At 37.2% G+C, this 9,203-nt stretch overlaps 1 pseudogene; it reads left to right on the forward strand.

The window, feature by feature from the left end:
• Window positions 1-2,368: 2,368 nt before the first annotated feature.
• LOC129292397 (ABC transporter G family member STR-like) lies at window positions 2,369-5,849 on the forward strand (annotated as a pseudogene).
• Window positions 5,850-9,203: the final 3,354 nt, after the last annotated feature.

Consider the following 9,203-nt stretch of genomic DNA (forward strand, 5'->3'; position numbering starts at 1 on the left):
ATCCAAACTCATGAAGAGTCAAGCCCAAGAGATGCAGACCTTAGCCCAATGCAAAAAAGACTGCAAGTTGAGCCTCTTGCAAGTAAGGAGGCATGAAACCCTAGTGAAGAAGTCAAGGTTGATGTGATTTCCAATCCTTTATAATCCCTTGATTGTCTCCTAAATTATTTCCTATTTTAATGGTCCTTTGATTTGATTTCCTATTTTGAGTCTAGTCAAAGGTTAGAATTAATTATAGTATTAATTTCTAAATTTTGTAATCTCATAATTTTAGGATCACATCTCCTACATTATGTGGCTGAATATTTTATCATTATTTTTTTCTTTTAGTATCAGAAAATTAGGGTTTTAATTTTAGAAAATATTCTTCTCAATGAGCCTATATAAATTAGGCATGCTCCCTTTGTAAACAGAAAAGAAGTTGAATGAAATTATTCATTTTAGAGTTTATAACTCTTGTGAGCCTTAGTGTTTTGTGGTGGCATCTCGTATGAGAAACACACGTGAAATTTAAAAAATAATTACCTTTTTTACAAAAAAAAAGGGGGGGGCTTGGATTGGAATTGTGTGTGGTTATCTGGTAATTAATTTTTAAAAAATTCTTTGATGCATTAACATGTTTTACGCGTGAGAAGGCTACTTTAAATTGGGAAACCATATGTTTGAGGAACTAATTAATCGAAAATGTTTATGTTTCAAAGGAGCAAAAAAGATAAAAACAATCTTAATTTAGAGACTAAATAATTAATTTACTGATAGGGGACGCGGAAGCAGAATCGTGCTAATTTAAGGACAAAACCCTGACACAACAAAAATACAAGAACAAAAAAGAAAGAGACGAAATTTATGACGAAAATAAAGAAAGATATGAAATAAATAATGGGATAATGATCAAGGAGAAGATCCTCTAGAGCTCCTGCCTCTAGAAACCTCAACCTTTGAAGACACCACAAGAGTTAATTATGCTATACTTCATTTATGTCCATCAACTGAAGAAATTAATATGTGCAATAATAGTATCATTTGGAATCAAAATGGAACAGCTTTGACATGGATGGGTTAAGTCCTCACACCATATGATGGATCAATATTTAAATTTATCTTTGATAAAAACATATTTTTGAATAATAAAAAACAGTGTTTAAGCGATCTTCATGTAGGGCATATTACACTCACTTCTAGTTCTAAAGTTTCCTGTTTGGCTTTTGCTTTTCCCCTCTAATTCTTATTCTTAAATATCTTTCAGTTTGTCAACTGATCGTCTCACCTTTTATTCTTGCTTTTGTCTGTTGTGCAAGCTAATGATTTTGTTCTTCTTCCCCATTACAGGTCATGCATATTTTGAAGTGACATGTGACGAATATTATAAGTCATGACTTGAACGTGCGTGGACAAGGATTTCAGGATTATACGAGATAATCAACCTTAGAATTCAGTGATACATATAGTTGAAAATTTGGCATTATTGGCTTCCCCTTCGAATTCACGCCAGTCCAAATTTTCGCCAATATGTTTGTTCTTCAATATGCCATACTAATTTTTTTTGAAAATTTTACAATTAAAAATAATCTAGAGATTCAGTTATACAACATGCTATACGGTAGATAGTCGTGCTGTGATTGAACTATCAAATAAAAATTTGCAGTCGTGAAGTTATAAAAAAAGAAAATGACCAAAAGAGTGAGGCAGTAATTGCATATCTCTTCTTTTACATTTATCTCTCTTTGATATTACATCCAGTTATTTTTTATTTTACAGATGATGATATGAATTGGTAAATTACACTCTTACCCAAGTCACAACTCGACGTAATCTACCTTTTTGTCGATTTTATTGAAAAAATTTGGATGAAATATATAGTCCAGACTCATGGGGTCATACTTATACACACACACACACACACACACACATATATGTTTGCTATATTGTTGGAGATCTAGGGTGATAGGTCAAATGCAAGTTGTCACAATGCTGGAGAAATAAACAAAACTGGAAAACTCTTGATCGGCACCACCAAAGGAAACCTAACGAGGAACCCAATGGTTTTGTAATCTTATAGTTGCTGTCCGACTGATTCTCCGTTCTGTTCTTATTGTCTTCCTCAATCTCTCCAAACTCCGAACCCTAATTATATTCCTTCCACAACCTTTTATCCTCACTTCACCTTCTGCTTCTTCTTATATGCCTTTCACACACAGAGACAGACACATACTTCATTCATAATATATTATAATTAACATCCCCACCACCCACATTGGGAATCCAAAAGAAGGCCCCATATAGAAGAAAACGAAGAGTGCAAGGAGTTGGAGTGAGAAGTGAGAGAAATTAAATATCGATCACTGCAACAACAACAGCAATAATAACAATGGTGAGGCTAGATAGAGCAGGAACGAACAAGAGCTTAGAGAGTTTATTGGAGCTGAACAAGGTTAAAACGACGACGACGAAGAAGCAACTGAGGCCGCAGAAGTCTATTCCCGGGTATGGCCTGGAGTTCAATAATCTGTCGTATAGTGTGGTGAAGAAGGTGAAGAAAGATGGAGTTTGGGTAAAGAAAGAAGCCTATCTTCTTCATGATATATCTGGTCAAGCAATGAGAGGCGAAGTTATGGCGATCATGGGACCTAGTGGTGCCGGAAAGTCCACTTTTCTTGATGCGTTGGCTGGTCGAATTGCACAAGGCCAGCTTGGAAGGATCAGTCAGAATTGATGGAAAACCAGTACGCGACTATATAGACATATATGCTATTGTATTGATTTCCTTTTCTTTTCTGACTTAGCGGATATATTAAGGATGATGATTAACACTGATGTGAGGTTTGTTGTTGTTGTGTTGTTGATCATTCATCAGGTGACAACAAGTTACATGAAGATGGTGTCGTCTTATGTAATGCAAGATGACCAGCTGTTTCCCATGTTGACTGTTTTTTGAGACATTTATGTTCGCAGCTGAGGTCAGGCTTCCTCCTTCTATTTCCAGAGAGGAAAAGAAGAAAAGGGTTTACGAGCTCCTTGATCAGCTTGGCTTGCAGGTATTAAATCTCTCTCTCCTCTCTCTCTCTCTCTCTCTCTCTCTCTGTGAAAGTTTGGAAAGAGTGTGACACATCGGTTCATGGAAAGATCTTTGAAAGGATATGTAAAAATTGGGATTCATATTTGATTTTTCTTCAAATGATCGAACAGAAGCATATTACTTCTCTCAATTGATATGATAGAAATAAAAGAGGAACAATATGATGATGTGGTATAATCTAAGACTGTGGTTATAATAGGCCACTCAATATTTATGGATTGTTTTTGAATGATGATTATGCAGAGTGCGACACATACATATATAGGTGATGAGGGGAACAGAGGAGTATCAGGAGGAGAACGACGAAGGGTTTCCATTGGCATAGACATAATCCACAAGCCATCACTTCTGTTCCTTGATGAACCAACCTCAGGTCTTGATTCAACAAGTGCTTATAGTGTCGTCGAAAAGGTTAAGGATATTGCTCGAGGTGGAAGCATCGTGCTCATGACCATTCATCAGCCCTCCTACAGAATTCAAATGCTCCTAGACCGAGTCACTATCCTTGCAAGGTGCAATCTTCAAACCAACCTCCAACTTGAATCTCTTCAAGAGTGTAGTCTAGCTTAGTGTAGAGAGATAGAGTACGGAACTAATGGTTCCATTGTTGACATGGTTCCTGCCAAAGAAAAAACCTTTTTTTTTTTTTCATATCAAGATTTTTATTTGACAACTTTAATTTGAAGAGAGAGAGAGACACACACACATGATGGACCGAAACTCTCTCAGGATCGAAATCTCTCAGTTCCCCTACCATGTGATTGTGAGGGCAGGAGGGAGCCCAGGAGAGGAGGATCAGGAGATATCCTGCCCACACATAATAAAAGCATAAGGTGGGGTCCATTCATCCTTTAAATGAGAATCACTAATCAGGTGAAGTCCATTTACGTAGTGGGGCTTACTTATCAACCCACCTTCATGTTATTCTCTTCCCAGAACATTGTGCTTGTCAAATATAAAATCCTGTTCATATTTGCTAATTTCTCTCTTTCTAGGCATAAAAATGTAGTTATGAGAGAATCCAATTTCTCTCAAGTTACTGATCAAGTGGCTTTAGAAGTTGTTACTTGAGATAATTGAATCAATAATATTACGTATGACAACAGGGGAAGATTGATATACATGGGAGAGCCAAGTGCAGTCACTTCTCATCTTTCTGGGTTTGGAAGAACAGTACCTGATGGAGAAAACAGCTTAGAATATCTCCTAGATGTAATAAAAGAATTTGATGAATCCAACGTTGGACTCGACCCACTTGTTCAATACAATCTTGACGGCCTGAAGCCTGACCAAGCTGCCAAGACACCATTTGGAAGACACCAAGAACAATTTATAAAAAGATCAGCAACACACCCGCATCAAAGCACATGATTAGCCTGAAAAGCCAGGGCTTCAAAGCTGGAACAACACAGCCTGCAGATTCTGCACAATTTAGCTATAACATTCATGGTGATCATGAAGATGATGTCGATGATGAGGACTTTGATAACTCTCTTGAAAGGAAAAGTGTTCACACCCCTAGGACTTGTAATACCATGACCAGCGGTGTCTATCCTCGTTTGGCTTCTCAGTTTTATAAGGATTTCTCTGCCAAAGATTTCTCTGTTTGGCTTTACCATGGTGTGATAGGAACCCCTCGCCGCCCATCCTGGACTCCGGCTAGAACACCGGGTTGGACGCCGGCGAAAACTCCTATGTCCGGACTAGGAAGCACTGTTTTGATGAACCAGTTTTCAGCATCATACGAGGAGCCTTATCATCATCCCAAAACACCATCTATGGTTAGTCAATCGTTTGCCTTGGACTCCTGCGTAAGTTCCTATGAGGAGTTTGACATTGAAGTTCTTGATGAGCCAAACGTTGGGCCAAAGTACGCTAATCCATGGCTTCGTGAGGTCGCAGTGCTTTCATGGCGAACTGCCCTGAACGTGATTCGAACCCCAGAACTGTTCCTTTCTCGTGAGATTGTTCTAACTGTAATGGCTCTCGTCCTCTCCACCATCTTCAAGAACCTAAGTCATCCCACCTTCAAAGAGATCAACAGGATTCTCAACTTCTACATTTTCTCGGTGTGCCTCGCTTCTTCTCCTCCAACGACGCCGTTCCATCGTTCATCCTCGAGAGATTCATCTTCATCAGGGAAACCTCCCATAATGCTTATCGTGCTTCTTCATACGTGATCTCTTCACTGATTGTTTATCTCCCATTCTTCGCAATCCAAGGCCTCACATTCGCTCTCATAACCAAATTCATGCTTCGCCTCAAAAGCAGTCTTTTCTATTTCTGGTTGATTCTTTATGCTTCTCTCATCACCACCAATGCTTACGTCATGCTAGTCAGTGCTCTTGTTCCCAGTTATATCACAGGCTATGCTGTGGTGATCGCCACGACGGCATTATTCTTTCTGACTTGTGGCTTCTTCCTCAAGAGAACTCAGATTCCTCCGTACTGGAAATGGCTTCACTATATTTCTGCGATAAAGTATCCGTTTGAAGCATTGTTGACTAATGAGTTTAAGAATGAACGGTGCTACACAGGGAGCTTATCGGATTTGTCTCCGGGGCCATTGGGAGATGTGAAGAAGAGTGAAGGACATGATAGGTCGAACTGTCCGATTGGCTTAATCGGAGAAGATGTTTTGGCCACCATGGATATTCAGATAGAGAAGATTTGGTTTGATGTAGCGATTCTTCTGGCTTGGGGTGTCCTTTACAGGTTCTTCTTCTATTTGGTTTTGAGATTTTACTCCAAGAATGAGAGGGAAGTGAAGTAAAGCCAGCTCCACTTTACCTTTGTTTAACTTCTGTCATTCTCTTAATTTTGGTATTTCATGATGACTGTAAACTTGCTGATATGGTGATTATTAATGCAATTTATTTTTGTATTATTTTTATTTCTTGGCATAAGAAGTCAATACGTATGTATATATATATGTGTGTATATTCCATATATGGGCATAGCCATGAAAACTTTATTGGGCTAATTTTCAGATGGCAGAATAACAAACGAGGATTGTTGAAAACAAGTCCCACAAAATAGTCTAATTAAGCTGAAGTTTCAGGGAACTCTTTTGATATTAATTTTTTTTATCAAATACCATACTACCCTAAATTTAAAATCCAAAAAAAAAAAAATCTATCTCAATCCCATTTCCCTTCTCTGATCTCATGTGGCTATACTGAACTCTTCTCCCTCATCTTCCTCTTCATATTCCTGTTTCTCTCTCATTGTTTCCACTTTGACCAGATTCACCTGATCTTCATCTTTCTCCTATCTGGCTAGTCATCGTTCCTTCTCCGATGGGGGATAATTGAGCAACTCTCTCTCTCGTCGCCTGCGAACCATTAAAGCTCGATGCCGTTCGCAGAGATTGCTAGACAGAGGAAGCTACCTCCACCCCCCGTTGATGCTTGGGGTCGCCGTTATATGCAACTCAACCACAAAAGCCTCCGTCAGAAGGACTGGCAGGACGTGGCTAACGCTGTCAATGCGCTCTCCATGGTCATACTAAGAAGACACATCGACCATTTTTATTTTCCATAATTGTTTTAACGCTGTTCAATGCTCTCCATAGTTGCGCTTTATTGACAAATAAATTTGTGGAAGGAAATTTTTGTTTTGTTTTAATCAATAACACAATCAAAATAATTGTTTTTTTATAATAGATAATGGGAATAGATATACCATTTTGTCAAGAATTAAAATGTCAGATAAGTTTTTACGGATTAAATAATAATTATCATATTTTACAAATACTTATTTTTTTTATAAATGTACCATACAGATACTGATGATATATACAGTCGCACAGGAGATCCAAGTTCACATGTGATCCCACACAACATGAAAAGACAGGAACATAGCTTGTTGAGGGAAAACATCAACCAAAATCGACCTGCTATAATGGGCATGGTAGTTGTGCATTATACCCGCTTTACATTTTTAACATGGAACAATGACATTTAAGACCTCTTAAAATAATTTTTTATAATAAAGGTCCATTAGTTTGATATCAGATATTATCTTGTGAATTTGTTAAGAAATCCTAATAAAAATATTAGTTAAGATTTAACTTTTAATAACAATATATATATATATATATATATTCACAAGATAATATCTAATATAAAATGATGGATTTTTATTGTGATAAAATTTTGTGAGAGGGCTTTAAATGTCATTCTTCCTTCTAATATTGTTTTAATCTTGAAAGTCATATTTAATTTGAATTATATTATAACTTTAAATTAAAAGAAATTAAGGAAAAGTTAGATATTAGAAAATAAAATAATTTTCATATTAAAAAAATTAAGACAAAAGAGACATGCAACCATTGAAATTCAGAGTTTAGATGAATGATAATGCATATTATCATTATTTTAAATTTAGTTGTCAATGTATTTAAAAATAATTAATTGTATTGAATGGAATTTTAAAATAATCCTTTCTAATTATTTCACTAATATTAATATTTTATAATTAACATGTCACATTACTCAACTTTCTAGCAGTGCATTTATTTGATTGAGACTAGATATGTTACTATTTTCTATATCTATAAAATTAAATAATCACATGTATCGTTCATAAATATTTTTCATGTCCTAATATTGCTCGTGAATATTAATTAATATTTTTTTTTAAAATATAAAATATTTTTAACTTTTTAAATGTAATTATTTTTTTTTTTAAAAGTGTCTCTATTGATAATATGACTTTATATTTATTATAGAGTATTTAATATGAATAAATATAAAGAAATAAGATTGATTTAAAAGTAAGTAATTATTTTATTAAAAAAATTATATTTTATTAAATGAGTGAAGTAATTCTTATTGCTTTACCAATAAAAAAAAGTTGTTATTGCTTTTAAATTCAAATCTGTTAACAATCCACGGAACGATATGAATTGAAATAGAACAAATATTTATAACCTTCAAAGAAGGTTCAAACTGTGTTTCCACTTTCAACTCCGTTATAAAATTGTCCTCTCATTTTCACAAGTCATTCGTGTTTTTCCTTTCGTTGGAGTCCCCAATCCAAAACTTTGAAGCAGACATTTCCCGATTCCCTCTCCGTCTGGGTTCACACACATTCTTTGTCCCGACGTAATTTTCAGTTTCAATTTCGTCTTCAATGTTCCTCTCCGCAGCCCTGCACCTATGCTAGGGCCACACTCATTTCGTGAGCTTCCCCTGCGTGTTTCTCCATCACGCCTCTCGTCATGGTCTTCAAGGGAAGGTTCTTCTCCTCCAAGAAATCTGACTCTTCAAGCCCTGATGGATCGTCCAATAGCCCGCGATCACTTGGTTCCAATTCACCCAGCAGATCCGAGAAGAAGAAGGTGAAATCAACTGCCAAAGAAGCCCAGATCGCTAATACCAGCAGCAGCGCTGTTAGCGGTGGCAGAGGGCTCGGTGTCGCCGCCGTGCGCCGCCAGTTGCAAGTGAAGGAAGGGATCAAGAAGGATGTCAAGGATAAGGAAAGTCAAACTCGAGCAGAGTCCCGACTGACAGGTTCGAGGCCTAGCTCCGGGGCGGAATTGGATTCAAGCTCGGAGTCGAAGTCAAAGAAGGCGGCGGCGGTTGACGCAAAGGAATCTTCATCGTCTCGGTTTCTCCAATTTTAGCATCTTCCCTTGGATGAACAGGATAAAGACGAGATCAGGACCGTTGCCGCAGGAGAGTTTTTTGGGATTTAGAAATGACAAGGGGTCCACCCTTGGCGCAAGTAACCTCTCTAGACTTGGTGGTAATGGAAGCTCAGGGTCAGCAAGTGGAAGGAAAGAAGGAGTTGGTAAATCAGAGCAGAGTAAAGAGTTCAGGCAGTGGAACTTGGGCTGATAATGGCATTATTTCAGATAGTACTTCGACTTGGAGTGCTCCGCCTGGGACCAAAGCCCTAATATATCGGCGCGGTCGCGGCTACAGAACGGGGAATCATCTTCCGCAGCAGGTTGCTTCTTCTTGTCCTGTGGCAGTATTGCCTTGTTGCTTTTGCTGAACATTTCAATTCGGAAGTAAGTTATCAGGGGAATGCCCGCTTGTTTTTAATATATTTCTAACACTTCATTTTAATTCTTTCCTCTCAAATTATAAGATATTTTTATTTAAAACAATTGAGAGCT

This window comes from Prosopis cineraria, unplaced genomic scaffold, assembly GCF_029017545.1.
Source record: "Prosopis cineraria cultivar Desert tree isolate PC_DT_omini unplaced genomic scaffold, ASM2901754v1 PC14, whole genome shotgun sequence".
Lineage (NCBI taxonomy): Eukaryota > Viridiplantae > Streptophyta > Magnoliopsida > Fabales > Fabaceae > Prosopis > Prosopis cineraria.